Source organism: Perca flavescens, chromosome 3 (genome assembly GCF_004354835.1).
Source record: "Perca flavescens isolate YP-PL-M2 chromosome 3, PFLA_1.0, whole genome shotgun sequence".
NCBI classification, from domain to species: domain Eukaryota; kingdom Metazoa; phylum Chordata; class Actinopteri; order Perciformes; family Percidae; genus Perca; species Perca flavescens.
This window is the reverse complement of record NC_041333.1, coordinates 14,061,343-14,087,751: the sequence shown is the minus strand read 5'-3', so window position 1 is coordinate 14,087,751 and position 26,409 is coordinate 14,061,343. Positions and strand designations below refer to the sequence as shown.

General features: G+C 40.8%; 1 protein-coding gene across 7 annotated transcripts in view; it reads left to right on the top strand.

Moving 5' to 3' along the window:
- The window catches only part of LOC114550738 (muscleblind-like protein 1), a 70,748-nt gene that overhangs the window by 23,448 nt on the left and 20,891 nt on the right, over window positions 1–26,409 (top strand). The gene's annotated exons all lie outside the window — the stretch shown is intronic.

Sequence of the window (26,409 nt, the reverse complement as noted above, 5' to 3'; positions counted from 1 at the left end):
TGATTAGAATCTATATTAGTCTGTAGTGTCAATAGACTGTAACGAAAGGGCCTGAGTTTAGTTTTTTTTTTTAATAATAAGTGAGTTAGATCTTTGTGTCATTTTGTCATGGTAGTGTCAACCAACCACATTTATATACCAGTTTATATGCTACTGTGCAAGAATGTAGGCACTTCCTGGACTGGACAAAACATGCCAGTGCCAATGATTACAATCTTGTCAGCATTCGTATTTCCTTTAAAATGCATTGAGGAAACACAGAAGTTGCAGGAAGGTAGCTGGGGTGCTTGGTGCCAATTGAGCCAGACTTTGACACCACAGACAGTTTAGGTCCTGAGTCCCATGAGTGGTTAGTTTTAAGCAATGAAATCACTAAGTTAGGGAGGTTTGTGGTTGCAGTTACATTTTGAACAAGACTAAGATTCTACAGCCAAATTAGTAGTTTGTGAAGCTGTCAGTCATGTTGGGTATGATATTTACTATTGTCACCATGTTAGTTTTCAATTTAGTATGCAAACATTTGCTAATGAGAATCTAAAACAAAGTACAGCTGAAGCTCATGAGAATGGCAATAGTTGTGCAGGTATACTGTCAGTATTAAACAAACCAAAATGTAGGTTGGCAGGGTTGGCTCAGTGGTAGAGCAGGTGCACATGTACTGGGATGTTTATGCCTTGACGCAGTGGTCTAGGGTTCAAATCTGACCTGTGACGATTTCCTGCATGTCTTCATCCTCTCTCTTCTCTCTCTCACCTAGCTGTTCTGTCAAAAATTAAAGGTGGAAAAGCCCCCCCAAAAAATTTAAATGTTGACCAGGTGATGGCGCTAACTCATTTTTGACTAGTTTTTGAGCCACTTCACTCAAAACCACAACTGTCAACCTTGTGGTGGTGATCGTGGAAAAGTCAGGTGATCACCAAATCAGCAGGAATCATCCAATGGAGACCATGAATGTCTGCCCAAAGTTTGATGGCAAATCATTCAATAGTTGAAATATTTCAGTGGTGGACTGACCCACCAACATTGCCATCCCTAGGACCATTCGGAACCAATTCAGCATTGACTTTTTCAATATGAACTGTACACAAGACCCTGCCCCCCTAAACATAACCACAAAGTTGTTAATCATGCTTTAGTCGCCACGAGCGGTAAAACAAATTAAAATATGTTGTCAGCTAATGTTTGTTAGATAGGTTAAGTAGGAATCATTTGATTGCAAGTTGATAAAAACCCTCATAGTTAATTTCTCTCAAAATGCTGTTGCTACAGAGACAAAGTCAGGTGTGAACTCAATTCAACTGAAGAAGAAGAGAAGATGAGGCAATAAAATAAATTAGAATGCATTATGAGCAACAAATTATCCCTTCAGTCATAAACATACTGTAGACAGTTCCCAGTGAATATACATCTGGTCACACTTATACTTAACTACAACAGTAGGAGAGTGTGAAGGGTCAGCTGTGGCAGCATGTGTCCTGGCTGAGGGCCAAACATAAACAGTAATATAGTTTATGAAGACAGATACATGTGCATGTACATATGCAGAATATACACATGTACACACATATCACACACTCACACTGCAGCATTTCAGCCTGCTGCCTCATTATTCCAGAGGCTAGATATGTGTTGGACACAGCGATATATCGGTTAAGTCAATCTGGGAATTTTGGCTCAAGTGAGCACACAATGATTCTGAATCCTAGAGTCATGTTCACCGTATTGTGCACATTTCCTGTAATTTGTCTCCTATCTGATTGGCAAGCACGGTGTTATTCAGTCTAACTGGAGACCAGAGCTGGAAGTCAGACAAGTCAGGGCAGTCCAGGCCAGTCCAGGCCAGTCCAAGCCACAGCTTACCGTGGTTTATAAATTGGGGAGGGCGGGGTGGTTCTTGTTAAGCCAAGCACTGTGTTATTACAGTTCTGGGCTGCTTGGGTGGGTTTGGTTGGTACAGGTAAGACAGGAATGGAAAAGGGGGGGCTTCAGGGGAATCGCATGGATCATGGAAACAGACATGCAGGCTGAGCCGGAGAGGGTGAGAGCAGGCACAGCAGGGAATGTGCGAGGAAGCGTAGCACTATGCTCAGTGCCCTTCCCTGCTCTCAGTGCCAGGGCATTCCACAGTCTACCTCCCCTCCCTGTCTCCATGACAGAATGATAGATCTGCTTTATCTGCAGATGAATTCATAATACATAGCTAGGCATGGAGAGAGAATCAAGGGGATAGGGAAGGACAGACAGGAGGATGTGGAGAGAAAAAAGGGAGTAAAGGGATGGATGGTGATACACGTGGCTTTGCACTCCTGGACAATTTGGCATAACACCCGCCCTTAATTCATTCTTGTTGAAATTCAGGCCGGCAAAGGAAGGGAGGGCCTGTAGCTGGAGATTTTAAAAAAGGCATATAGTTAGCTTTCCTTTGCTTTTTCCATCTTTTTCTTTGTATTCAAATATTCTTTTATTCTCTGTTTTAATAAATGCACTTTGTTCTGTATCCTTTTTTTTATTCTTAGACTACAGTATTTTGCCAGTCGCCAGGCTTACCAGATTGTCTGTTAATGTTTGTCTTTATTTCATTCACTTCATTCAGTCCTTTAGTGTTATTTCAGAAAAGGTGAATGTAGTGGAAAGTTCCATTTGATGGGTGGTGTGACGATGGAACAATAAAGGGAAAACAGGAAATGAGTCAGTGGCAGAGCCTCTGTATTATTGGCTGATTTTGCATAGAGACTGACCCTCTCCATCTGGAATTACAACAGTTACAAGGAAAGTAAAAGAAAACTGTCAGGGTATACAGCACAACTTCAAAGTGATTTAGTGTAAATGTACTCATTTAGTATTAAATGCTTAAAACAGACAGCAGGTGTGTTCTCAAAAAACTCACACAAATTTTCCACACATTTTTAATTGTGTGGAAACTTTACCCAGAGAGGTGCCAGATCAGAAAAAACACTCATATGACTCAGCAGTCAGACAGTTTTTAAGGGCACAGACAAACAATCATTTTTAAATTTGTCAGCCAACGATTATTATCTAAAATTATTATTATCAGCCTATGATTAAAGAAAAGTAAAGAAAATGGTGTATTTGCTTGTCCTTTTGGCTCCAGCCACAGGAATTCAGCAGCTTGTTGCTATTAGCAGCAGGAGACAAATCTGGTTTCATTGTAAGTGAATAAAAAGCTAATCTGTGGGTATTTAGGCTGACGAAATACAATAAACTCACCATTGGGGCTGTGATGGGAAACAGGTGTAAGCCAGAGAGCCACAGGAGCTCCAATACAGTATGATGGACTGGTTACAGAAGAACTGAAATTGTCTGAGTGGGTTAAATTTCCACGTAATTTATTTTCATTAAGATTTGTATCCTTTCTATTGACATTTTAAATATTTCTTTCTGGAAAACCTTGTCATTATTGTTGTATTATTATTTGCCATATCCACTATAACTGTCAGGAGCTGCTGTTAATAGTAATATGTTAAGTGAAATATTGGGCCCTAAAACCTCTATAAGGTACCAAAATGGTACATTGTTAAACTGTACATATACTTACACATTATTCATTTTTATTTTATTTTTACTTTTGGGAATATATTATATTCAAACACATATGAGTAATGGGGTTTTAGTTTTGGGGAGTGGTTGCAGTAATTGCTGTTTTCCTATCTACAGATTTGTCTTTTTGTGCTGATTATATTTTAGCCCCGAATAGAAATTGTTACTCAGTGTTACATGCAGTCTAACAAGCCCACTCAGGAATTACCAATTTACTTATTTACTTGCTTCAGAGGAAACAATATTACATGAGAAACTTTAAAGTGGCCCTGGATATTTAAATGAGTAGTGATTACTTTATGTTCTTTTGGGTCAAGTGACGGTTAAAAGCTAAATACACTGTAGATGCATTTCTCTGTCAAAGCTGGGAAGTTTGAAATGAAAATATGCTGCATGGACTTTGACTGATTATTTAAATTTTTCACATGAAAGGATTGGGTTGGCAATTTGCACATTTTACCAGTATTCAACTTTAGTTTCCTCCAGCCCATAATCATGACCACAAATTATTAAGTTACCACAATGTTTTAAAATTCAAATACAAAGTGATAAAAAAAAACATTTGACATTCACAAGTATTTATATTGTAGGTGGGGTGCATTTCTACTTCACTATTTACCAAAGCGTTACCCTTACTTGAACTTTCACCTAATTTTGTTCTTTTGTGTAGATTTTTTGTCTAGTCTTTCTGCAGTTCATAATTTAATTTGTGGTGATAGTCACAGTGGAGGAATGTAATATTCCCACAATCCCACCGTATATTGTGTTTTTTTCACTGAATATATGAATTTCTTAGAGTCTGGACTCCACCTGCTCATTTGATGTATGATAATACAAAATCCCATGATGCTTTTATGTAGGAATTGACAATGACAGAAAATAATAACACACGTTTATCTTATTGAATCGAAAGAAATGAGAATGAGATAAAAATATGAAACTGCATATTATATTCCCCCAAATGAACTATTAGTAGATTGAAATACCATCTTAATTCTGAAACCTCTCCATGCCATAGCAATACATGTAAAAGGTGTGCACTGTAATTATTGAACATTTGGTGTAACAGCGAAACGGAAACATGAAGTGAACCAGATAGCAGGTTAAGCAACGCATTCTCATGAACGGGTTCGTAAAGTTCTGCACACTAAGACGTATGATATCATAGGAAAACTAGGGGACCGCCGGCTGGTCACGGGACATCGGCTACAGGGCTTTATGACGCCGGCTTCAGACCTCCCTCACAGCTCGAGATCACGGTTAAGCTTAGGCAAGAAAAAGTGACCGTTAATACGTCGACGAAAGTTAAGGTACCCGCGTGGTCTTAAAAGTCTTAAATTTAATATTCTCAAAATAAGGCCTTAAAAGTCTTAACTTTCACAACAAAGTATTATATTTTGTTTACAAAGGTTTTAAATTATTTCTTGTCCATTCATGGGATTAAATAAATACCTTAACGTCATACAGTATAAATGTGTGTGTGACTTTACAATTTAACGTTACTCCGTTTGGTGTGACTTGGATGTTATACGACAGTACAGTACTGTTTACCTCCGTGTTTTTCTTTACGCTCTTGACCGCGGAATGTGCGGTGTGTGTGCAAAAGAGACACATGTATAATAACGGCGAAACATGGTGTTTTATCATAATTCATGGATATTATGAGCAAGCTCTGGCCTAGCCCTTAGCTCTGGCCTAGCCCTTAGCTCTGGCCTAGCCCTTAGCTCGGGCGCGAATCAATCAGTCAGGAAAGAAAACAAAATGTCTCACACCGTGCTACTAAAAAGCTAACCTTAGCTCATTGGTTAGAATGGGCAAGTGTCTGAAGGTCTGGCCAGAGATGCGGACAAGTTGGCGGACGAGGCGGAGTGCAATGGGGCTGAGGTTAGCACAACCAGCGGATCGGCGTGCGAGTCAGTCTAGCGCTAATGAAATGATCAGCTAGCAATGTCGGCATTGCTCCACCTTCGTAGCATATGTTTGAAACGCATCCAACATGCTAATGCACATTTGACGGCATCACCCAGATGTGAATAGGTGGTATTAAAAAGATCTTAAAAAGTCTTACATTTAACTTGAAGAATCCTGGGGGTACCCACTTTAGGCACCAAAACGACTAGTAAAGTTTCAGAAAAAGATTGTAGTTTGTATTTAAACACTCCCAAGGGACACGCATTTCCTGGGTGAAAGTCTTTTCACTCTGCTCCCTGGCCTGAAAGTCCTGTGTGTGAACACACACATACATCACCCCGACCACCTCATTCACGGCAGACCACGTTCTTATACAGCAGCAGTCAGTGTGGTGTGCACAGCAAAAAAAAAATAAAACATGGAAATCATACAAATTACAGTGCTCATCTTTTCGTAGCTTTTTGAACATAAGGTAACAGTTTAGGGTCAGTAAAAAGTTGTTTAATTATGCTAATCTCACACCCCTTTTGTGTATCTCTTACAATAGAGGCATCCAATGCATTTATTTGTAAAAGTGGCACATTATTCGAGGACAGTTGAATAAATGTAGTTACACATATACGGTTCAATACAGCAATTAGAGAGTTTACCTCTTTGTTTGGAGCCAGTGAAACAAACGGCTCATAAAGAATGTTTGATAGAGAGCCATTGGTTTGATTTCATTTGATTGGCTCATTGTCAGAGAAACTGTCTGGTTGTCCAAAAGTCCAAAAGTTTAACAAAGACAAAGCAAAAAAATCAACAAATAAATAAACAGTTTTATACTGAAAGTACTAAAACGTTTTGGTCTCAAAAGTTTTCTGGCCAGTGTGGCGCCTGACTGTTGTTACAGTAACTGAAGACAAACTTGCCTTATATTTGATGCCCCAGGGGTGTTAGTTTCACACTCAAAAGGTGTCATATGTAGACTGGATCAGCGAATTGGACAGTGTACAGTTGACCAGACATGCTGTTTTTGGGCTTCTTGGCCATTTAGCAAAACACTTAGTCACATAGACCTCAAAGATGCTGGTCAGCTCCAGTTTATTGGGTACTGTTAGACACTTCACAGGCATGTCCTTAAAGGCCTATAAAGGTGCTCTTAGAGCTTAATGAAAACTTACCACACCGTTTTTGGGTGTCATTTTGCATGATATAATGTTGAAAGTAAAGCTTGTCCTAGTAATGCCACATGTCCTTGAGAATCAGTGAACTTATTATTGCAATGACACAGGGCATAGTGTCATTATGGCAAAGTGGATGTGCATAATGTCCCTACAATCACTTTAAACAGCCTCTTTAAGGGTATAATGGCTGTTATAAAACGGAGCCAGTGACAGTGTGTTTTTGCAATATTTTCTTAGAATTGCATGCGTAAGAAGCACAATTTTCCTAGATGCCAAAAAAGCCTTAGGTTGTTATCAGTGTGCCTGGAGTGTGGTTTTGGTCTCCACCAATTCCCCTTGTGTAATGACTCATCATCAAACAAAGGCATGTATACACAAAGTAAAAAAAAAAAAAAAAAAAAAAAAAAAAAAAAAAAGACTCAGACATACCTACCATCTGGGACTTTGTTAGAGAAGCAATGAAAAAAATATAAGGTCTTTTTATATTTGTTCAACATTTCCCGAAGTACCTAAATAATTAATGTGAGACTGAAATGATTAAAATAGAAAAAAACAACCCTGCAGCTTTTGTAAACTCCATAATGAAGCAACAACCTCCAAGTACTTTGATGTACAGTCGTATGTTCAGAAATATGTTGGTTATAAACATTCATGTTTACCACTAGTCACTGTACACTGTCTGAGTGATCAATAATTATAGGCTGTATTTTAGAGAGTACAACTCACACACGCCCACAACCTGGCATACAGACGTGCTGCAGCCCCTTAAACACAAGCTAAGCAATGTATGGTGACCTACATATACAGTGTACTTCAGAGTCCTTGAGAAGACACAACAAATGTAGAGGGTGAGTGCGAGAGAGAAAAAAGCAAAGAGAACAGATAACAGGAGAATAGGTCGGGCAAAACAGAGGTAGAGTTGTTGGCGTGCGTGCGTGCGTGCGTGCGTGCGTGTGTGTGCGTGTTAGACATGTTCCGATACTGATACCAGTATTGGTATCGGCTCCAATACTGCCTAAAACGCTGGTATCGGTATCGGGAAGTACTGGAGTTTATGCACCGATCCGATACCACGTAATAAAGCCCTAAAGAAAATCTACGTTAAAGTAGTTTATTTATGTTCTTTTTCCATTATAACCGACTGTCAAACTGGAGAATAAAAGAAAGTTGTACGACATTCATTGTTTGTGTTTGTTCATGTTTTACAAAGAGTTTAACCTGAGCCAGACAGACAACAAAGATAGAAATAATATCACATCCATACGGGGATAGTAGTATACAGCTGTTAAAACATAATAAAATATATGACCCACTGGTATCGGATCGGTACTCGGTATCGGCCGATACGCAAGTTCAAGTATTGGAATCGGTATCGGGAAGCAAAAAATGGTATCGGACCATCTCTAGTGCGTGTGCGTGTGCGCACAGAGGGATGCAGTATATTAGATAAGAACTCTTTGAAAAGGAAACATACTCCAACAGTGATAATCTGCTCTGTATCTGTATTCTACTGTCATCTCTGCTCTCATCCTTTCCTCTCATTACCTCTGTTACCTCCCCCCCCCCCCGGCCCCTCCTCTCTTTAGTTCTTTTCTCTCCTCCCTGGCATGCCAGACACTTTAATTTCCATTTCACACACAGTGATTTTTATCTTTTTTTTTCCTGTATCACTTTCAATCATATATTGGGGAGACATATGTTTGTCTCTTGCTTTTTTTTTTTTTTTACTGTGGCTCAGGGTTGACAGAAGGCCAAAACAGAGAAACATATTTTCAAATTAAGAGTGTGAACGTGGTCTTAAATGAACAGATCCAACATTTTTCTCCTGATACAGATTCCAATACCTCAACTAAGGGTATCTTCTGCAATTACCGATCCTACAGCAGTGCTCTCTTCCCAAATCTAAAATCTTTATATGAATATAACTGTGGCAAAACCACAACATTTTATAATGACATTGTCTTAGAAACTTTTTAAGATGGATTGCTCATGTGACTTAATATAGTCAGTGTATAGTCTTAAATACCCAATCAGTAGGTGTACCATATAAATTACAGGTATAAACACATATAATGTACATTTGAGGTACAAGATGATAATCAGTATGTGTTTCTCAACATGTATCAATGTGTAACATGGTCAAGGTTTACTTCAGTGTACATACATTACTGATATATGTAACAGACCTTTAACATTGTTGGAGGATTTGGTTTTATTGTTGTTACGGAAAGTCTGGAAAGTGGAAGATAGTTAGCATAGCTTGCTAACGTTAGCACTGATTCCCACCAGACTTCACGCTTCCTAGGGAGCACTTAGGTAGAGGGCCACTGTCACTGCAGAAATATAATAAAAATGGAATATCAGTTACAATTTTGACCGATTGAGTGCACAAGTCAAAAGAAACACAGAAGATATAGTTACTGATTTTTGAGCGAAAACACTTTTTAATTTTAGCTTGACTTTCAAAACAAACTGACAATCAATTCAGGAATGACAGCAGGTTCCATACTCAAGTTATGTTAACTTTTAGTTCTTTTGTATTTTGAATTGTGCCTTTAAAGTGCTTGTGTGCATACATGAGTGTCCTCGGAGCTGTTTTTGTAAAGCGATGTTATTGGTATAAGAGATGCTCCAAAACATTAGTGTTAGCAAGTGGGTGTGCTCCTTCTAACTGTTATCATCTAGCACTCTGCAGATCCATTAATAGAATACATATTTTGGGCCTAACTAAATATGATATACCATATCTGATTCCTCGCATAGCTCAGCCTACACAGGACATTATAAAAGGAGGCTTTTATTAACACACTGCCATTAAGTAAGCAGTGAACACACAGCCAGCAGCTATTAACTTTGTCTGGCTCGATTCACGAGCGAGTCCTCCCTTAAACGTCTCCTCTAAATGTCTCTCTGTCCTCAGAGAGGCCACCAATTCTACATCCATCTGTGGATACGCTGCCTCAGCACAGACACGCAAACACACACGCATCCATCTTTAAACATGCTGCATCAGCATGGAGACATGACACAACAACATCAGAGCCAAAATACATACAAGGGCATTCAGCAATAGCCTCTCCCCACATGCAATCGTCTCTCCTTCACCTTTTGGCACCCTTCATCACCTTCAATCATCCACTTACCAAAACATTCATTTTCCCTCAAACTACCACTCTCTACATGCAAACTTCTCGCCAAATATGACAGTTTTCGAGCATTTTGTATCTGTCTCTGTACGAGGCTGGATGGCCCTGGACGTCTGAAGCTAATATCAGCATGCTGAGTCGTGATGTCCCATTGCTATTGCTGCTCCTGCTGCTACTGCTGTTGTGAACAGAATAGCTAATCAGTTATGGCCTGATCCATTCCAGTTATTCTGTCTCGCCCCCCTCCCCACCTCACCAATCTAACTCCCCATCTTTCTCCAAGTACACCAATCCCCCCCCCGCCTTATTTCTTTTATAGCACACCATCTGTAATTCTTTGAGAGTGATGCAGTAAAACAAACATTTAAATTAGACTGCAGACAAGTAAGGTGTATGGGGGTGGAGGGAGAAGTAAATGGAGAGTGGGGGCGATGGAGCATCAATTCACTCCAGGACAGCGAGTCGTCTGCCAACTTGTTTGCCAGCCTTCGTCTTACAGCAGCGCCGTAAGTCTGTGCCCCCCCGCGTCTTGCCTTTCCTCCGTCTCCTCTTCCCCTCTATCTGTCACTGACCCTCTGCTCTTCATCTGATCTCAGGAGTACAGGCGCTATGCAGTCACACTTCTGAAGCATAATCCTTCACTTTCAAACCTGATCACAGAAACACACACATCGACACAAACAGAAAACAAACTGTTACTTTCTACTGCTATCATCCACGGTGACACACACACACACACACACACACATACACACACACAGACTTGTTTTGTGGAACGTGTACGTTCAAAAGTTGTTTTAGTCGTGTGAAAGAAAGCTAAGATTGGACAGATAGTCTAGGATCAGTTAACCATAGTCCTCAGAAATTAATCTGATTAATATTCCAACACAAAGAAAGCGGAAGGAAACAGACAACAGCAAAAAGAAATGCATCCGGCGGAATTTCTTGCGGCACTGGAGCAATCCCAGAAGTGGAACGTCGTGGATATAGGCTAGGGCAGGCATGGCGGTGCAGTGGTCAGCCCGTGTCTTTACAGTGTTGGAATCCAGAACTGACTGCGAAGTGGTGTGGAGAACTGTGTGGAGTTTGCATGTTTCCTCCTACAGTCCAGACACATGCAGGTTAGGTTAAATTGCCTGTAGGTAGGATTGTGAGTGTGAATTCCTGTATGCCTATATGTGGTAACCTTGTGAAAACATGGCTTTAGAGATGACAATGCATGTCTGTCAGTTGGTCATTCACCACTTTGGTCCAGACTGAAATAACATTTAATACATACACATTTATGGTTCCAAGAGGATGAATCCTTCTGACTTTTGTGATCCCCTGATTTATAATCTAGTGCCACCATGTGGGTTGACACAACTGGATGGATTGAGTACCTTCGATGATCCCTTAATTTGTCATGTAGCACCATCATCAAGTCCAAAATTTTAATTAACACTTTGGTTCATGTCTAAATACGTGCAAAACTAATGGCATCCCTATTGACTTCAGCTGTACTTTGTGTTGGCATGCTAACACACAAAATTAAGATGGTGAACATGGTCAACGCTGTATCTGCTAAACAACCGCATATTAGCATAGTGACTTTAGCATTAAGCTCAAAGCATATACAGCCTGATAGAGCCTCTAGCATGGCTGTAGACTCCTCCAGTAGTCACAGTCACGTGTAGAGTTATGTTCAGGGGACTCAATGCACTTGGTTTGGATTAGGGAACGATTGGGATCAAATGTGACTTGAAGCACGGGACATAAAATTGTTTACTTTATTGTCATGCATTATCATGTAACCAAAACAACAATCTTAACAATCTCAAACAAACTTAAACCTGACTTCAACTGGAGAGCTTTCGTTTCCTAAACTCAGTCTAGCCATATATGGGTCTCTGAACCAGTATCAAAGCAATAGGTATACACCTACAGCTCATCATAATGAAAAATATGCTCGCAGATATAGAATTTGTTAGCAGGCAAGTCCAGCTTGATTAATGCAACTAAAACCATTTTAATATTTACTCCAGACGCATTCATATTTTAGATTATGAACAGAATTTGATTTACATTTGTAATTTGCAAACATTTCTTTCTGTCAAACAACCTCTGTTCCCAAGGGAGGGCAGTAAACAAGGCTCAACTGCATCTGTCATTACCATGTTTGTTGTTTTATTTTTTTTACCCCCGCAGTTATAAACATGCATTTATGAATTTACTCATTGCCCCTATCACTCACTCCCCTAATTAGAAAATAATCAGAGTTGGATGAGAGGTTCATTAAATCTCATCCTTGAGAGCCATCAGCCACAAACACATGAGTGGGATATTTATCACGCTTATGAAAAGAACTCGGATACCTCCTCTCGCTCTGTTCTCTCTGCTGAGACAGAACCTTGTTTAGGAGGACAGAATTCAGACTTAGAGCAATCAACAAGTGATGACGCCAAAGAAAGAAAGAAAGGGTTTTAATGGAAGGTAGCAATAAAATGCGCGAGTGCGAGGGAAGTACAGAAAGCGAGGGAATGGGGGAAGGAAGGGGAGAAACGAGAGAGAGAGAGATCATTAGAGAAGTGCTAATTAACAGAAACCACACTGTTTAGCAGCACTTTGTCTCCATGCAATATTGATCCTTCATGACCATTATGGAGCGGATGTTTTTTGCTGCTTTCAGCATGCTCTTTCCCTCTTTCTTCCTACAAAAGTTTACACATCAACTCTGTATCACCATCTTACAGCAACCTGTAAAGTCCATTTATGTCTTTTTTGTTTGTTTGTTTTTTTAGCCCTGAACATGCAGATCATGCAAATCTGCAGCAACAACAAAAATCGGTGTGATATGAATGACCCAAGAAGCCAATTTGATTGCGGAAATGCCATGCATCTGTAATTGCACCATCATGACATTAAATATGAGGCGAGGAATGTGTCTGCAGTGACAGAGAGAAGGGGGGGGATGGGTGGTGTCAACAAGCAGATTAAAGCCAGAGAGGAAAAGAGACTGTGCAGCAATGAAACGAAATGAAAGAGTGATGGATGGGTGCATGGACATCAAATGGTGTAGCGTGGACAGTGATGGACAGATGGAGAGGAAAAAAAGATGTGAGAGATGTGATAGATGGGGCATGGATGGAGAGAAAGTAATAACAGAGGAGGAGAGCGTGGAAGTGAGCAGGAGTCGTGTCAGTTGTCTGTTTGACGCGCGCAAGATTGAAGAATGTCTGTAATATCCCTTTATTGTTATAGTACATGTTGCAGGGCTTGCTGTTGGACATTGTCATTCTTCAAGAGGCTTTAACTGGATTACAGCGGTATCAGGCTCAGCCATCAGAGCGAGATACAGCAGCTGTGTTGTGTTGGGTCTGCCGACAGCACTCTGTCTGTCACCGTGCAGGCTCTCACTGCAGCTTTCCTGCTGATATTTGAAGTCCAGACTGGACTACATGTCACAAAATATCTGATCCTAATGACACAGAGATTACCGTCAGATCCTTTGTGTTCATGCAAAACAAATGATTTGAGCTTCAGTGTTAATCTCAATTCAATTTTAGGCCAAATTTGTTTGCATTTGTATCTGACCTTTATCTTTTTTTTAATTTGATTTTGACTCCGGATACACAACGCTGCTTTTGTGACTGCATACAATACGTGGCATCTCTGACAACGGATGAGTCCATTGTTAGAGAGGCTTAGGCAAGGTGATCACCCCGCTCTTTGCTGAAGTGGTACAAGCCGACTTTGATCAATGTGGATCGATGTGGATGAGTGTGCAGCCTAAAGGCGCTACGTGGTGATGGCCCTCTGCTCGTGTCGTGCAGTGTGTGTGTGTGTGTGTGTGTGTGTGTGTGTGTGTGTGTGTGTGTGTGTGTGTGTGTGTGGGGAATTAAGAAACACTGTGTCATGCTTTTCATATCGCACCAACAAGACATATCCTTAACCTATAAACGACTGTCTCGGCCTATTCTGTCTGTCTGTCTCTCTGTCTCTCACATTCCCTCTCTTGTGCATCTTTATGGGAAAACGGCATGCTGAATGGTCCTCTGCAGTGGTGACGCCAAAGTCTTGAGGAAAAAAAAGAAGCTATTTAACTGTGCTTAATTTGTGCTGAATATTCTTGGATGGGAAATGCATAACTTCAGGATGAAAAAAATCTATAAATTAAAAGACCTACATCAAATTTTGAAATGAATCTGTTATTTTGTCTATTGTTTTTTTTTTTAATCAGACGTTTTTTTTCAGCCCTGCAGTTGTTGGCGGTACAAGGATCATGTGCTGTAGCTCTGTATTACTTTCTTTCGTTTTCTCGTTATCTATTTGTTATTAGAGTTGACGTTTTGTCTTTGAAAAGAGAAGCTGTGCACTGGCTATGGAGAACAGTTCTGGCCATTTGCCGTGTGTGTGTGTGTGTGTGTGTGTGTGTGTGTGTGTGTGTGTGTGTGTGCGCCTGCGGGGGGGGGGGTATCATCATTTTATGGAGTGAATGCTAATCCTCTCTTATCTGTTTTAACCTCGAGGCAATGACACTAGCTGCTGATGCCAGTACAGTGACATCCTTCGTTGGAGTAGAATAGGAGAGTGTGTGTGTGTGTGTGTGTGTGTGTGTGTGTGTGTGTGTGCTGACATGTAGCATATGCGAGAAAAGATGCTTCTACTCGCGTCTATCAACTTACCCTCCCACTTGAGAGCTTCAGGGTGTGGTCTCATAATTGTGTGCCACGTCTGTCCCCCATGACTCATCAGAAGTAGAATAGAATAGAACATTCCAGCCATCTGACTCCACTGCATCTGATCCTGATCAGGAGAAAAATATATTGTCATTTGATACTAACTCCCTCTTTAGTTCAGTACACAAAGCAAGCACATCATGTATTTCTGTGCACTCATATATGGTTGTCTTGTTTGTGTCCACTCGTGCACGTTTTACTGAGGACAGCACGGTGCCTGTTGCCAACAGCATCTTCTGTTTCCACATTGGAAGATCGAGATATGAAAAGAGGAGGGAGGTTTGGATGTAAAAAATTAAAAAGGCCTAATTCCCAGCAGCTAGTGAAGGCTAATATATGTGGAGAATGAGCGTTACAAAGATGGGCAGAAAATAATTAGGCCTAAAAGCTGTTGAATCCTGTGTGCCTCTTCACCAGTCTTCCATTAAGACTGTTTTAATGGGTTTGCTCTCTGCCTGCCTCCTTGACACAGTGAATGGGAGATAAACCTGAATTAGACTCAACTTTAGAGATTGTGAACAGACAATGCTTAGGCTCGGAGTAAAGTAAAGATGAAGGCAGAAAGAAAAAGATGAACAGATAGAGGATGGAGGAAGAGGGTTAATTGAAAGAGAAATAGAGAAGAAGGGCCAGATCTCAGGGGCCGTGGATTTCTCTACATCACTGTGTGTGTGTGTGTGTGTGTGTGTGTGTGTGTGTGTGTGTGTGTGTGTGTGTGTGTGTGTGTGTGTGTGTGTGTGTGTGTGTGTGTGTGTGTGTGTGTGTGAGGGGAGATAGTGTTGTAGGCTTAATAAGAACAAAGCTAATTAGAGACTTTGCCTTACACAATGCTACAATGATGTTCCCACAGGAGCCAGGACAACACTTGCCACCTATACTGCACCCTCCAGAGAGAGAGAGAGACACACACACACACACACACACACACACACACATTGTACACACTTTTTCATTTTAATCCTCCATTTCGAACAGATTTTACAAGCAACCGAAAAATGAGCAAGTCTTGGCTATATGACTGCAGTGAAAGGAGCATAGTGAGCAAAGATGAAAAGGAGGCTCTGCTGCCGATTCAGTGACTTTGACATTATATTTAATCCCTTTACCACCTACTTTATTTCTTGTAAATGCTAAAATTGTTATGCCCTCGGCCAGCGTCCGCCCTATGGGACTAACCCTTTCTGGTGTTTTGCATGTATGTAAAGTAGTATGTGTGGTCCCCTGTGTGAGATTGGTCCACATGCTGAGATGCCGCTCACATCACTTCCTAGATTCTATCCTGTCCTTTTGGACAGTGAAGTGGCGTGCTTAAGGTTTAATTTTTTTTTTTCTTCTTTAGTTTAGTCAAACTCTGAGTTAGGAGTCTTCTTTTGGTTGCATTTCATTTCCTTTGTAGTTTACCTCCTTTGTTTGTTATTTGTAAAGTTACATACAGGCATTCCAATAGTGCAATAAATAACTTTTACAAAATCCATCTAGTTTTATGTTGCTTCTCTTTCCCCTAGAGCGCTGGCTCCTAACATTACTGCTTACTTTACTACTGACCATGGCGGAAGTTCACTTTTAAAGCAGTAAGCAACAGTCCTCAAAGGGTTCAGGGCAGCCCCACTGTGAAATATGCAAGTGTTGGAGACTGAAATTCTGAAACTTTTATACACAACTTTGGAAATCTGGAATTCTGCAAACTTTACTTAAGGGAATACCCCCAAAATTCATAATTCATTGTGTTATGTCATTAAAACGGCAACGACGTAAAGCAAAACAAAGAGGCAGCCACAGATATCTGTCCGGCCTTCCTGAGTACTGCACTGTCAAATTAAACCTGTTTGAGTCGTGACTCACTCAGATCTTTAACCCGACTCTTTAAATTAACTCATGAGTCGCAAGTCTCTAGTATCATTAACTCGGATCAGTTAAATCCTACTACAATACAATCTAAAATGATAACAGCGCCACACACAAACCTCTTGCAACATTAGCTACTACTAGTCCTAGCCATCTTAGCTCCCTTGAGCTTTATAACTTACAATTTTGTAGGCAACAACAACTCCACCAGTCAACTCAAGCGACTGAGGGAGCAGAGAGACAGTCCGGGACAGGTTGTAAGAACTTCCCGACCCGCAGACTCAGAGCCGGAAACATTGCAAGCTCGCAGACCACTCGAGAACTCACGAGTCCTCGAGGACCCGCAAGCTCCCGCATGATAACGTAGCCGGCTACGTTATCATTATCATTCTTTCACTTCTGAAATAACATACAATGTTCTGCACGTAGCCTAGCTAGGCCTACTGTAGGTTTGGTGTATAAATGTAGTATATTAAAATGCAATTAGGTCGAGCAGACCGTCCGAAACATTGCAAGCTCGCCTCGGCTCGCCTATAGATCAATGCCGACTCAAGTGACTCTAGTGACTCGCACAACCCTGGATCATTTTAGTGAGTGACTCAGAATAACCCGAATCCTTAAAAGGAATCGAGTTTGCCAGGCCTGCTGTCAAATAGATCATTGAGCTGCTTCTGTGGCCTGCCAATCACCTCCCCTGCTATTTTAACAATTTTGGAAAGCTTTTTTTTTTCTGGGACAAGTTACCACACACTTGTTTGCCTTATGATAGCAAGGTGACTTCCAAATACATGTATGTTGATTTGGTACAACAGTACTGTTTTGCTATAATCAGGGAGCTAACACCCCAGTTTATTAAACTTCATGCCAAAATTTGATCCTCACTTTACTGGCCACAGAAATGTCTCTACCCAGGTTACAAAGTTCTGTCTCATTCCTCAGGTGTTTGGAGCTTTAAACTGCATTCATGCAATGTTGAATGGAAAAAAAACAAAACAGGAAAAGCCTCCTTTTATTCCAAATTGGGAGGGTGAGTAAGATGGGTAAGTATCTTGCATTATCCTGCATTATCGTGCATTATAGATGGTCACCCCCACTGTTGGCCACTTAAATCCAAGTTAACTAAATAATTAGCTACTTTTATGTGGTTGCATATTTGGAGAGCTTCGTTTAATCATTGAAACTGGGCCTGTATGCATCCATCCATTATCTACACCTGTTTATCCTCTGCAGGCTGGCTGGGGCAAAAAGCAAGATAAGAAAAAAGTTGGACACTGGACAGGGTCTATCACAGGGTTCTCACACTCACACACACACACACACACAAGAAATTTAGGAAATAGAGAGACCTCCCATGTTGGCTGGGGTTAGGTTTGAAGCCAGGCATCCTGGTTGGGATATGAGCTGAAACAATATATCAATGAATCGATCTGCAGAATTGACATTTTTGGGCTCTTGGAACTTGTTACGGCACTTAAATGATAAATCAATTTATTTAAAAACCCATTAATCAATGAAATCAGTCAATCAATCAGTCAATGGGAGGCAGCTATTCTAACCAGTAAGCATAAGCGTTATGTTGCTATTAAACTAGCAATGACATACTAAGAAAGATTCCAAAAACATCTTGGGCAGCTATTTCTGACTTTATTTCTTAAAAAAATTGACAATAGTGTGGACAGTGCAGCCTCTTAAAGGGGAACTATGCAGTTTTTTTTTAGCTTAATTTACCTTAACTGAACACCTTCAGAGTCATTAGAATGGTTATATGACTTTTTTCGGGTTGAATGGTGGCCGTCTTGCTTTCCCCTAGTGCCTGTGAGGAGAAAAACCAACCTTGCAACTTTCTTTCACTGTCTATGGCCGTTACATGCCCCCACCCCGGAACCGGCGAGCTATAAGACCAAGGTAACCTTGGAGTTTTTCACACTATTGTCATGGCTGTGCCAGCAAAAAAGAAGCAGTAAGCTAGGAAAGCATTGTCGGGGGAATAGAGAAAGAGGAAACGGCAGACTGACTGAGCGAGGAGACACATAAACGAGAAAACATCAGACGTGTGTTTTCAGAATGGCGAGAACTGAGACAAACCTGCAAATCCGATGCTGACCTGACGTTAGAAACTTGTCAGCTTGATGTTGGCAAACGCAAGTTGCTTCTGCTCCGACATCGTTCCAAGGCCACTGTAGGAAAAAAGAATAATGTTACGGACCCGGGAGAGAAGGGTAATATTTCGTGAAAAATCTCAGTGGACATGGCTCCGTGCGTTCGCGGGCTTGTTTGAAAACAAATGCACATGACCAGAGGGAGAAGATGGGAGGGGGGAGAGTCGCCAATGAGTTTTTACGACAGTGTTGCCAAATATCTATTCCGAAGCTGTGGGGGGAGCTCTATAGAGAAACCTGCGAGCAAAAAAGCGCAGGTTTATATCGAAACTCAACCAAATTTAAATAATAAAATGGCCCGTAATTGATGTGGTCAATGTTACAGGTCATAAATAACACACCTGTTTATTATCTACCACATCACTGAGCAGAGGAAATGCTGATGACCATTTGTAAACGTGAATCAAACAGTTAAATATTAGTTTAACATGGACCACTTGAACTAGACATTTCAGACACGTCTAATAGTGGATATCAAACGAGGAACAGTGCAGCTGGCAGTGGCCGAGTGCTGTCATTAGCCATGACGGCTAATGATTTTGCCCCATCATTAGCTTCCTGGGCTGACGATTTTGTACTCGCACCTACCCAAAACATGCTAACACACTGCCAGGCTGAGTAGTGCTTTTGGGGGCTGTAATTGGTGTTTTGGCTAATTGATTGCACTACGGCTAAAAGCTTTCTGCGGACTTGCCGTCATTTGTGACGTAAAGGGGCTTCACTTTCTGAGCCGTGTTATTCTGTGAAATCAGCAGCTGTTTTATTCTAGTCGTAGTGTCTACGTGCTGTGTTGCGTCGCCTCCGTCTCTCACTGCCTGTGTTTCTCCTGTCCGCGTATCTATCTTTGTCTTTGTCTCAAAGGCTTATCCCTCTGCCCAGTTAAATGAGGTTTTAAGGTCATTAACTGATCCAGGCTATTATACTAATGCACAGGGGGCGTTCCAGATTTGATAAATGATTGGAAAGAGATAATGGGACTTATATAGACATCTGGTATTAGCAGTGGCAAATGGTAGGATGAAGAAAGAGAAAGAAAACAGGATGTTTTTCCCTATTGTCTTCAAGAAAAAATCAACATGTTTTTCATCAGATTGACTTCCTTATGAGCCAGTGGTTTCCAGCTTGTGTGTATTGCTTAATAAATGTGTTGTATTAAAGTGTGTGTGTGTGTGTGTGTGTGTGTGTGTGAGAGAGTGAGTAAGTGAGTTATTGGCCAGTCTGGCAGCATTCTCAGTCCTCAGACAGGCCGTTCTTTGTTCTGTATCTGATGTCATAATTTGTCTGATGTGTGCTTGCCAACAGGAACCTTTGGTCAAGAAAGCACAGGCTTGTGTGTGTGTGTGTGTGTGTGTGTGTGTGTGTGTGTGTGTGTGTGTGTGCGTGCGCGTTTGTGCTTGTGCTTGTGTATTCTCATCACGGCCTTGATCCAGACGGCGTTTTCTTGATTGATGGTTGTCTTTGGGAGCAGGAGGGAGAGGCGGTGCCATTGGGAGAGAATTATTATTGCACTATTGAGTTTGGGACGGTGGCTATCCAGACTCTACAGTTGTCATACTGGTCACGGTATTCAGTAGTCTGAGGAGAGCTCAGACGCAACGTGTGCAGAGAGAAAGAATGCAGAAAAGATCAGAGGCTTTTGGATTATGCGTTGTTAAATTGGAATGAGTCATTTGGGATGGGAAGATTAAAATATAATTTAGAATGAATGGGTGATTACTGGAGTGAACATTTGTGAGAGGCTGGTGGCAAGCAATGCACCATTTAACCCTTGGAGGATGTTGATATCTGCTAGTAAAGACACTGCTGAAATCAGTCAGACAAACTGCTTTGATTAATATTAATGGGCCTCTTTCTGTTTTCGTCTACCTTCTTCTTCTTCTGGTCTTGTTTTTGTCTCTGTTGTTAATCCGTGAGTGGAATTCTGCCACAGGTTTTATTCCCTTGTATTCAACAGCACACACATCCTTCAGAAAGAAATAAGACTGCCAGTTTTAGGCACACACGCACGCACACACACACACACACACACACACACACACACACACACACACACACACACACACACACACACACACACACACACACACACACACAGAGAGAGACATAGTCAGTGACTTCATAAACATGTGATGTAAAGTACCTTGACCCTTACTTTTGGCTTATGTTTGGCAGATATGGGTATAGGCGTCATATACTTATTATTAGCAGGACTTCCTAAACATTCACTGTCCTTTAATTGTAACCCCTTATTTCAACGACTTGGCTCAAACAGATGGAAATCAGCCTTGTGAGAAAAGAGGGTCAAGGAGCATGATAAAACGGTTAGAGGAGCAGCTTTTAAAAAAAAAAGGCCTGCCCGGAAGGTGGAAATTCAAGGCTTAAGAAAACCCAGTGCCCGCTGTCCTGACTTACAGTTGTTTTTGTGGATGGCCTCGTTGATGTAACCTTGTCATAAAGGATTATGTGGTGCTGATTAAAACCATGTTGTTTCTGAGGTCAGACGTGCGATACCTGAAACTGCAGTGAAAATGCCGCAGTGGTAATTGAAGTAACTTAAGGTTAGGACATGTATACATATGTGTGTGTTTGTGTCTATGCATACTTGCATGTATGTAGACACCTGGAAATTCATTTAGCTTTATGTTCTCATTGTACTGATTAAAGTAAAGTAAAGCATCAATGACATTCTGCCACCTGAAAAAAAGGTTGTTAAATTGCCCTAAAATTAAATAATAGTGAATGGTGTGTGTGTGTTTGTGTGTGTGTGTGTGTGTGTGTGTGTGTGCGCATGTCCAGGAGCTTAAACATGGCTGAAAGGTATCTGGTGTAATGAGGCCAAGGTGATTTATAAGTGCAGAAAGCTCCATTCCCCAGCGTGTACATGCAAACATACACTTAAGAGTGGGACTGTGACAGCTGGTTCACTTTATTTTAATGGCTTGCCAATTAAAAGCCACATCCAAAGCCTGAAAAAAAAAGCAAATTAGTTCAAGTTTCAGAACCTATATTTGGTGATGAGACTACCATATCACATTGCATATGGAGGCTGTTTAGCAAAACCTTGCCCTGATGTTTTAAAATATGATTTGCAGCTTTGAATGAGGAAAGAATACCATTTGTTTGGTGCAAAGACCTGCTGGGAGAGCATACCAGCCCTGACAGGCACCTGAAAGGGAGGATTGGAAGGAAACAGGCAGAGACAAAAGACATGGAGAAAGACGGAGCAATTGACAGAGTGCCTGAGAGACAGACGCAGCAGGTAGTCTGTTAGCATATTAGCGTCTGAGTGGAGGAGAGCCAGACAGGTGAAGGCGGAACAGAGTCAACATGAGCGCAGTCTGATAGTATACGCTCTTAGCCAGAGTGAGCACTGCTTTGGATCAGACAGGCTCACCATTAACCTAAACTGACACCGTTTAGACAACGGGGAACACAGGAGAAAAAAAAAGGTGCAGGGAAGAAGCCGGGACATTAGCATCGCAGGTAGTGATCGGTGGGGACAAAAGCTCACGCACGATTGAATTGTTCAGACATCAACAACACAGCAATAGATAGTAATAATAATAATATAAGTTAATAATATTTTCTATTTGCCAGGTACATATTTACACTCATACGAGAAATGCATCCTCTACATTTAACCCATCCTAACTAGTTAGGAGCAGTGGGCAAGGAATTAAATCATCTACAGTACTTCTTTCCAGAACATATTCATGATGATACACATCAGACTGTTATCCACATCAGATTGCACTGTATTATAAGTGATTCCACCCCATTGTGTTATTCTACAACTGCAACTAATTAAGGCAGATAAGCATATGAATGCCACCGACCTTGCCCTTTAGGAAATGAGAGGGCCAAAACCATCAAAATAAAAACATTCCTTAACAAAGCTTTTTTATTTGTTTTTCATCCATTATAATGTTGTTTCCTTTTATTCAAGCCTAATTTCATTTCCCTCCAGCTTTACTAAGAGTAGACAATTCCTGTATTCAGTCTGCTAATTCAAATGCTAAGCATTCATTCATTCATTCATTCATCAACCACAGAGTATACTTGAGTTTAATGCTAATCATGGTTTTGTACGAGAAGGCCAAATGTTTTTCAATGCGATGACAGTCCCTTTCATTTTACAATTTGTCAACAAAGGGCTATTGGTTCATGGTTGCGTTCTTTATTTATCATATGGACAACAATCACAGAGAAGCAGTCGCTGGCTATGAAAAGCTTAAGTTCCAGGCTCCCTCCAATAATGCTAAATAAATATCTATAAAAAAAAGAAAAAGAACATCACAAGTAAAATAGTAAGTAACATCACATCATAGTAACATCACACTAAATAAAATAGTGCAAATTAAAATAATGGATAAAGTATAACATCAATACAATATAAAGTAATATAAATTAATAAACTGAATGTAAACAGGAATGTTGTAAATGCGTTTGCATATTGATAAGTATATATATATATATATATATATATATATATATATATATATATATATATATATATATACATATATGTACATGATTGTAAAACAGTAAGTACAAACACGTAAAAGGTAGTGACAAATGTTCAAAGTACGTTTTATTTTAAACATGTCATTGCTTTAAAATTGAAAATAAGTTCTGCTACTGATTGTTATTCCCAACATAGCTTGACATATTTAAAAATTAAAAAGTACCGCCGTATTCACTTCTTTTGCCTCTACTTTGCTCTCCACCCACTCCTTTGAAAAATATCTGGCTGGTAATTGTCCCACTATGTTTACCAGCTAGTCGCTGACAGTGTCTGTCTGCTGTTTGGTGCTGAGCAGGTAGTGTATACTTTACTTTACTTTACTTTATTCTTTATTCAGGACACACACAAAAAAAATGGTCCATAGCACAAAACATAGCAAAAGACAGACAAATACTACACAAAACACATACAATAAGAAATTATTACAACAGTCAGAGTTCCACAATACACAAAAAGAGTGTTCAGATATTAACATATAGACTAAAACGCCAATGGTTCCACAATCTCGAAGGGAACCTAACCCCACTCATTGCAGGGTTCACTAGTGTTGCAATTATGCTGTTGAATGACTCAGTTAGTCTACACATACATCTGTACATGAGATTACTGAGTACAGCAGGACAGGTGGATACATCAACACTTACAAACATTTGGCTTGCACTGCTCCATCGTGGCATTTTAAGCAGAAGCCTCATGCCATCAGTACATGCCACATTGAGTTTCTGCATACTGCTTTGTTTGATAGCGCCGCCACAAGTGGGCAGTATACAGTGGGGTATAGTGGGACAGTGGGAGTTTTTTTTGCTGGAAACAGCTGCTTTTTGTGGCCGAAAAGTTGCAGGTCATAAAATAAAAACAATGAGCTAAAAGATGCTAAAAAGCTTCATGGAGCTGCAGAGGTGATATCTCTCTCTGGGTTGGTCACTAGGAGAGATAGACCTTTTTAAATGACACATACAGCCATTTGATCTATTATATTTACATAGAAAATATTGGATAAAGCTGTGTGTAAGTTGACCATTGCCTGAATAAATTGCCTTCAAAGAGTGCCTGGGGATTTTTATGTAAGCTCTACATTGTCACAGTTAATACCACACATAGACACACACAGACATACACAGACACACAGGCTGGAGTTGACATGCTAAAATCGAGTCACCCAGGGGGGATGTGCCTTGAAAATCAAAAGACATTAGCCAATTAGTGCTGGTCAGGGTGGTGATGGCGCAGTGGATATGACACGTTCCTTTGGTGCGGGAGATCCGGGTTCGATTCCCACTGTGATACATCAACCAATGTGTCCCTGAGCAAGACACTTAACCCCTAGTTGCTCCAGACATGCATACAGACGTGCGACATATATATAGCACTTGTAAGTCGCTTTGGATAAAAGCGTAAGCTAAATGATAATAATAATAATGATCAATAGTCACAGCCACAGCCACACAGGGATGAGCCAGAATAGGAGCATTGCTATAATGTGTGCATCTAGGCCAATCGGCAGGCTGGGAGAACTATTACTCTCCGCTCTCAGCCAATGAAAATGCTGGAAGAACTCTTGACAGTCTGCTGCTTTCCAATGCAAAGTATTTTCCCTGCTGTAGCTAGGCAGAACAGGCCGCACAACGAAATAAAAGGGAGAGATGGAGAGATAGAGCGAGAGAAGCAAAGGAAAGAAGGAATGTGGGTGGAATAGAGGAAGAGTGCAGGGAGAGTGTATGTGTAAGGTTGTGAAAGCATGTGTCATAGGCAGCAATGGGCGGCAGGTAATCTCACTGAGATAAGCAGTAGCATGACAGCCAACCTTTAATTCCCCATGGGAGGTGGTACTGTGGGGTTGTCGCAGGGTTGTTCTCCCCAGTCCATGGAAATTGATTTATATAAAGGAGTAATAGGAAGAGACAGATGGAGGATGCATTTTGATGGGGGAAGATTGAGGCGAGAGGAGAACGAAGAGTGAAGCCGACAAAGGCAGACTTCTGCTTTGCACATTCGGCACACATAGACGAACATGTTCGCATACACAGATCACAGCAGCACCCCTGCACCTCAACTGTTCTGTATTCATGATGAGGAGAACAAATATCAGCATGGGGCTTGGCATGTATATAGGGGATCGAGGCAGGAGGGAATGAAAGGGGGGGAGTAAAAGAAAAGAGGAGGAGATCTCTAAAATATTACACCTATCCGGGGAAGTGTTCAGTGGAGCAGGCATTATGAGAGTGTAAATTACATTCCCTCCTTCCCTTGGGCTGCCGGCTGCTGGATGAATATAATCACCCAGAGCGCCGAGCACCCAGACACACACTGCACTGCCTGCCTATAGACACTAGCAGAATATCAGATACATTGCCATGATGTGTTTATGTTTATTGTCACAGAAGTCTCCAATCATCTATCGATCCAGCATCAGTTCTCCAGCCTGTTCTTTTCTGAAACGATGTAAAGTATTGACACAAGTCATTTATCTCAATTGGGAGGGGATCGATAATGTTTCACTGGGCCACGTAAAACATCCGGCATCAAGTCGGACAGCTTCAAGGGTGGTAGGACAGAGGAGAGAGCAAGTCTTTCCTTGTAGAAATCCTCCCCCCCAAAAAATTCCTCTTTAGAGTTAAAGCAACAGTGCACTTTGTCTTTCCTTTTTCACTTTCCTTTTAACTCCCTGTCTTTGTTTTTACTTAACAACTGTCATACAATGAGATGTGTTCTTGACCAGCCTCTTTTCACTGTAACATCATTTTTCTCAAGAAAAGAAAAAAGAGAACTTTTGAATGAAACGGTTCACCTCGCAGGTGCAGCTGAAAACAATGTTGCCAATTGATCGGGAACGGGAAAATGAATCCCAACTATTTTGATAATTAATCAGTTTTCAAGCAAAAATGTCAAACATTCTTTAGTTCCAGACTCTTAATTGTGAGGATTTGCTGCATGTCTTTATCTTATGTCATATTAAAATGAATATCTTTGGGTTTCGGACGGGTGGTCAGACAAAGCAAGCGCTGTAAATGTGTCACATTGAGCATTAAGAAAATGGGATTGTACAATATGTGGTATTTAGAAAATGTTATGGCATTTTATAGACCACATGATTAACAGACTAATAGCACCTATAACACTTATTCTCTCTCTCTCGTTTATCTTTCACTCTGTGTATAACAATCTGTTAGCAGAAGCACATAGACAGCTAATCCTCTTCATCTCTGCTCTTGAAGCTAATTTGTCTCTCGGTGGGACCTAGATAAATTGGTTAAGGTAGCAGGAGCGCAGCTTAGGTCACAAACGGAGAAAAGAGAGCAGAACTGATCGGTCTTCTTTACGAAAAAAAGCCAGTGGCATGCCCAGATGTTAGGGATGTAAGGTCAGCGCCTGCTAAATTGG